Below are 6,224 nucleotides of genomic sequence, written 5' to 3'. Positions count from 1 at the left end.
AAAAATTTCATACTGATGAGCGAAAGATGTTTTCTTCTTCAAGGCTTTAATAATCAACAACATAATTAATCAATATTTAATCACACACGCCATCAACGAAAATAGGCAAGGTTGAAAACCATATCAACAAAGACATTTAAATTTAAAGAGATATGAGATCGAAATATGTTACCTGGGGAGATGCATTGTTTTCTCCCAATGCTGAACTATTTTTAAGTCCCATGGACGGCATAGAAAGCCTATCAAAGATAAGCTACCCAATCATTTGAGCCCTTGAATTTTCTAAGCTATTTTTGTATCAAACACATATTCTTAACTACAAAAACCATTTTTGCAGCTGCCTTAAGCTCATCCTTGGGAACCCAAACCTTCTTTATTCTAAATATTCATATGAAAAAAGTTTTCATATACATTAATCCTATCAATAGCATCTGTTATATCATAAGAAGAACAAGAAATGGTTACCTCTTCTTCTTCTATATGCTCCTCTTGACTCGTGGATGGAACTCGAGATTCCAAAAAGTAATCTTCTTTGATGCCCCTGTGTTCACTATGAAAAACCTCACGCAAAAAATTAGAGCTAACAAATTTATTTAAAGCAGAATGCACATTCAAATCCATAGATGATTTTGAAATGAAATCGTTCTTCATGGTATTTCATAAAGCATTTGCATAAGAGGAGGTGACACCAAAATCTCCCCTTGAGAGCTATGGACCACTCTTAGCTGTTAAGCTAGAAAAGTAAATAACGGTACTTGCTCTGATACCACTTTTGAGAAAAGATAGACACCCATGAAGAGAGCCATGGACCACTCTTAGCTGTTAAGCTAGAAAAGCTAAAGTTCTTTTAAGCACTAGGATTCTAGTCCTATGACACTCGAGTGAGAAGCTCGAGCTTCTTTTAGAAATATCTATTCTATCTTAGTAACTCGAGTAACATTTCCCCATTACTCGACTAATATTCCATAGAGACCTATATCTACACACTCTTACTCGATTAACTTCACAGATTAATCGAATATCTTATGACACTTTCTGGGAATATGCAACACTATATGGATGAACTTGAAAACCACATTTCAAGACTTCAATCCATGAACGCTTTATTCACTCCTAGGAGATTTTTCTCGTTCCCAGGATTTCAAATAAAATCTAAAATCAAATTCATTCAAGAACTTATCACAAAATATTATTGCACAAGAAACAACTATTTATCCTCAAATGCACGAATAATAAATCCATTCACGAGAACATGTATTTTCGGGACAAACAATTTTCAAACATTCAATCATATTATCAAAATGCATATTCAATAACTCCTAAACGCATCCATTCTTTTTTTAAGAGACAGAATTGCAACAAGTAAATAATCCAAAGAGAAGAACCTGATAAAGATTGGACACTCGATTAACTTTCATTCACTATTCGAGTGACCATAAACCAAACTACCACTGAGTCTCAACAACACACTTTACTATGCTACTCGTGAGCATATGAATTCTATGCAGTAAAATCAAAATACAGAATCCTATAACGTAATTTTTAAATTCAAGAAATGCACATACACCGAAGGCATATCTCATATAATGTTTGCACACTTCATGTGTACCCAAATCAATCAAGAAACATATTCAAGCAGGATTCAAATTTCCCAAACATTTTGAAATAATCCTAAAACAGATTTAATCATTGGATCGATCCTATCATTACTCAAGAGAACTCAATCAACCTATCACTTAATGCATTTATAATTTCAATCACATAAATTGAATACATAGAATTGTGCCACTCATGAGCACACCAAACATAGTCACTCACAAAGATTTTTAAAGCAATGAACAATATTACCTTTAACCTAATACAATCGTAAGCAACCCAATCATTTGACTATCGCCTCATCAAAAACATTAAGATTTTCCACTTTATTATCTAAATGCAAATCATGAACATTCAATCAGATATGAATGCAGTTAGGTATAGAAATACCTTAGTCAACAAACAATCATTTTCATTATAATGCAAAGATCATCCAAAACGATGAGCATAACTTCATTGCATTCCAAAACATCAATCACAGAAGAAGAACAAGCTTATTCAAGAATTTTATCAATCATACACTCATAGCAAAATTCATCATCAAAACATTACGACATAGCACTCAATGAGCAAGTTCATTTAAGACACTACAATATAATTTAGCACCTATTTTCACAGGTACAGACCTACCTCAATTAACACCATAAGGTCATATCCAAAACAATTCATACCGATGAGCGAAAGATGATTTCATCTTGAAGGCTTTAATAATCAACAAAAAGAAATAATCAATATTTAATCACACGCGTAATCTTGGCAAACAGTCAAGGTTGAAAACCATATCAACAAAGACATTTAAATTTAAAGAGATATGAGATTAGAACATATTACCTACGAAGATACATCATTTCCTCCAAAAGCTGAATTGTTTTAAGTCCCTTGGACAACATATAAACACTATCAATTTTTATAGTCAATCAAAATGGTTAGCCAAAAGTACACTTCAAGTAAACACTAATAAGAAGAAAATAAACTTACAAACTAATAATAAAGGGTCATCCTTTCTTCACTCATTTTTCCACATTGTGATGGGTTGATGGAGGATTGTTTTTGCATGGAATTGTCCTTCCATTCGCAAAAGGAACAATCGTACCAAGGCTTGCCCACCAAACCAACATACTAACAATAATAATAATAAAAAAAAAAGTGCATTTAAAACAAATAAAAACACTTATGGAAAAAAATAAATCAACATAATAATAGATAGTATCTTTGGTGCATGAGGTTCTGACTTTTTACATTGGGACCAAAGCACAACCAGTAAAGCAAGATACAAATAATAATAAAAAGTAAAAGAATGTATTTCAAAACCAATAAAGATAGTTAAAGGAAAATAAACCAACATATCTATGTTAATAAAAAAAAGAATCAAGGAGAGTAATGGAAAAGCATGAATCCAAAAAGATAAAAAAATAATCAGATGATATTCAACCATAAAAGCCAAAAAAAAAAAAAAAGAATCGCTAAGAAAAAATTAACAACTAAGGTAGAAACAAAATCAAGCAATTAAGTAAAACCAAAAAATCTGAGACACAAAGCATTGCAAAAATCAATCTATATAGTCAATAAAGATGGTGAATAAAAAATATACCTTAAGTTAACATTGATAAGGCCAAAAAAGAAAAAATAACCTAAAAAACTAATAAATGGCAGCCCTCAATGCACGTGGTTTTCTCATTTTGTGCATGTCGAGGACAGGTTATTTTTTTTACAAAATTTTCTTTGATGCCTTGCAAATATCCTATTTCAACTACAGGAATCTGTGACTTTCCATTAACAAAAGAATAAGCACCCACCCACTAAACCAACGTACTAATAACAGTAAATTTATTAGAAAATACATTTAAAATTGAATAAAGAAAGTTATGCAAAAAATAAATCAACAAAATAATAAAGGGCATCCTTAGTGCACGAGATTTCCCACTTTTTAAGAGTTACGGGTGAAATATTTATGGGCAAAGCCTTTGCCTAGGTTTATAAAGATGATGTTTCCAAAACACAAACCCAAATCCTTCCTTTCACAAAAGAGAAACCATTGTGTTGCTGTATTCCAATCTATGCCAACATATCAAAACAAAAACAAAAAAAGAGTAAGCAAAGCATCAAGTATGCAGAGTAAACAAAAAGCATGGATCTAACAACATATAAAACAATTAGACGATATTAAATCATAAATAGAAATGTCACTCTGAAAAAATTAACAAATATAGCTAGGAAGAAAATAAAAAATTGATATAAAACTAAGAAATCTAAGACATAAAGCATTATACAAATCAATCTTTACCGTCAATCAAAATTATTAACCAAAAGTACACCTCAAGTCAACACCAGTAAGGCCAATCAAGGAATAAAATGAACTAACAAGCTATTAGAGGGTAGGGTAGTTTTTGTGCGAAACTTATTTCATGCCCTGCAAAGAGGCGATTTCAACTGCTTGAACCAATGACCTTACATTCACGAAGGTGCACCCCTACCTTACAACCAAAGCTTGTCCTCCAAATCAAAATACCAATTACAATAAAGATAATAATTGAAAAAATAAATCAACATAATAAAAAATTAAACAAAACAGTAAGTATTGAGAGCAACAAAAAGCATGAATCTAACGAGATTGAAAATAATCGAACCATATTCAATCATAAAAACAAAACAAAACAAAAAAGAAGAGAGGAGAGATCAAACCTTGGGGCAGATCTTCAATCTCGGTGAATTCCTTCTCCAATGCGGCACCGATCATTCCGGGCAAGCTGACCTCCTTGGATCTCGGGTGGGAGGAGTTGGATTCCGCAGTGGATTCCGCAGCGATGGTAGAGGCGTTGGCGGCAGCGACGGAGAGAGTGAGACGAGAGAACGCAGAGAGAGAGAGAGGAGAGAGCTGTCCGCATCTCTCCCAGAGGGTTAGATAGAGAGAGAGGAGGGGGGAGCGTGGGGGGAAGGGGAAGATACGAGAATCCGAATGGGGGAGGAGCGTGGGTGGTTGGAGATATGCTATCCCAGAAAAGATACGTCCGTTGGAGCGCGGGAGCAGGGTGGCATGCTAACATTAATTTCTGTTATTTAAAATTCAAATTTAATTTCTGTTATTTCTCAAGTTTTTTAATTGATTTTTTGACTCAGTTTTAATTCCAATAGTCTCTTTTATAAATAAATTATTTATTTTTTTAATTAATTAATTATTATTAAGTTGTAATAATAATTTTATTTAATTAAAAATATCATCACCAATTAAAATTTATAAGACAAAAAATAATATTATTAATCATCGATTCACTTGGGGTATCCGGACTTACGCACAACTAGTCCCTAAGGGGCGATGACCTTCCCCCTGATGCACGTCCGAGTAAATCCGAATGCGGATCCAACCTATACACACCCAAACTAGACCTCCGAGATATGGCTATCTTCTCTGTGGACCCCTCTCATGTCGTGCGGATGGGACCCCTAGAGGGGAGACAGGGCGCACCAACACGCTCTCTCCACAAGGGCAACAAGCCAGCAATAAATGCCACCAGTCGCCATTAAGATTTGAACCCCCGATGCTCGTGTTATTCTTCTAAGTGCTTTACTGCTAGACCATGCCTGTGGGCAATAGGGAACCTTCCTTCCTCCTGTATATAATCAAATAATTAAGCATGGTGTATTGTTATTATGACATGACTAGTCAATGCCACTGAACTGAATATATACCGTCCTGAATGAATATAAGGGCTGCGAGAAGGTTGCTAATCGAGGTGACAGGCACATCACTCACACACGTGGAAAAGATTTTATCACATCCCATCATATTCATATTAAAGCTTGGGCCTCTCTCTCCTCAATTCATTCATTCATTTGCTTGTGACTAAAATAATAAAAGACGAGCAGCCTTTACTAGTCTACCAGTCTACCTATTCATTTCATGACAGAAGATAAAAAATAAAATCAAATTAGCTAGTTCTTTTAAAATTTATATATATATATATTTATATATAAGTCCAGTCTTATTTTATGAAGAATCCACTGAACTTCTCGGAACGAATAAACAAAGATATTTATAATTATACTATGTCATTTGTCTTAGACATCTAAATTCCAAAACACTCCCTTCAGTTGATCAACGACGGGATTGGTCTGTCGTTGATTTCGTCACTGATTAAAAAATTAACAAAAAAAAAAAATTTAAACTTAAATAAAAAATAATAATAAAATATATAAAAAATACAAATTATATAAATTGAAATTTGAACTTAAATTTTTATATTTATTGAATATAAATATATAAAATTAAATTTATGATAATTAATAATTTATTTTAATTAAATAAATAACTAACTCACCAACAATATTTGGATCATTATATTTGTATTTCTAATTTTAAAATTGTATTTACCATACTCATAACATTATATTTGTACTTCTTATTTTAAAATATAAATGAAAACAAATTAAAATATAAATATTAATCTTTTTATTTAAAATTATTATAATATATTTAATAAATAACTGCTTAAAAACACTTTTTTACAAATAAATTGTATAATTATTATATTTTTTATATATAATTAATATTTCATTGAAAAAAATTGACATAATATTTTTTATTTTAAATAAACATTTTTTAATTATTTCTCATTTAAATCATCAATAAT

General features: G+C 31.9%; 1 pseudogene; it reads right to left on the bottom strand.

The window, feature by feature from the left end:
* LOC127811147 (trafficking protein particle complex II-specific subunit 120 homolog) overlaps positions 1-4,204 on the bottom strand; it is a 14,355-nt pseudogene extending 10,151 nt beyond the window's left edge.
* Between the last annotated feature and the right edge of the window lie 2,020 nt (positions 4,205-6,224).

The sequence above is a fragment of the Diospyros lotus genome, chromosome 10, assembly GCF_014633365.1.
Source record: "Diospyros lotus cultivar Yz01 chromosome 10, ASM1463336v1, whole genome shotgun sequence".
Lineage (NCBI taxonomy): Eukaryota > Viridiplantae > Streptophyta > Magnoliopsida > Ericales > Ebenaceae > Diospyros > Diospyros lotus.
This window is presented reverse-complemented; position numbering and strand designations above follow the sequence as displayed.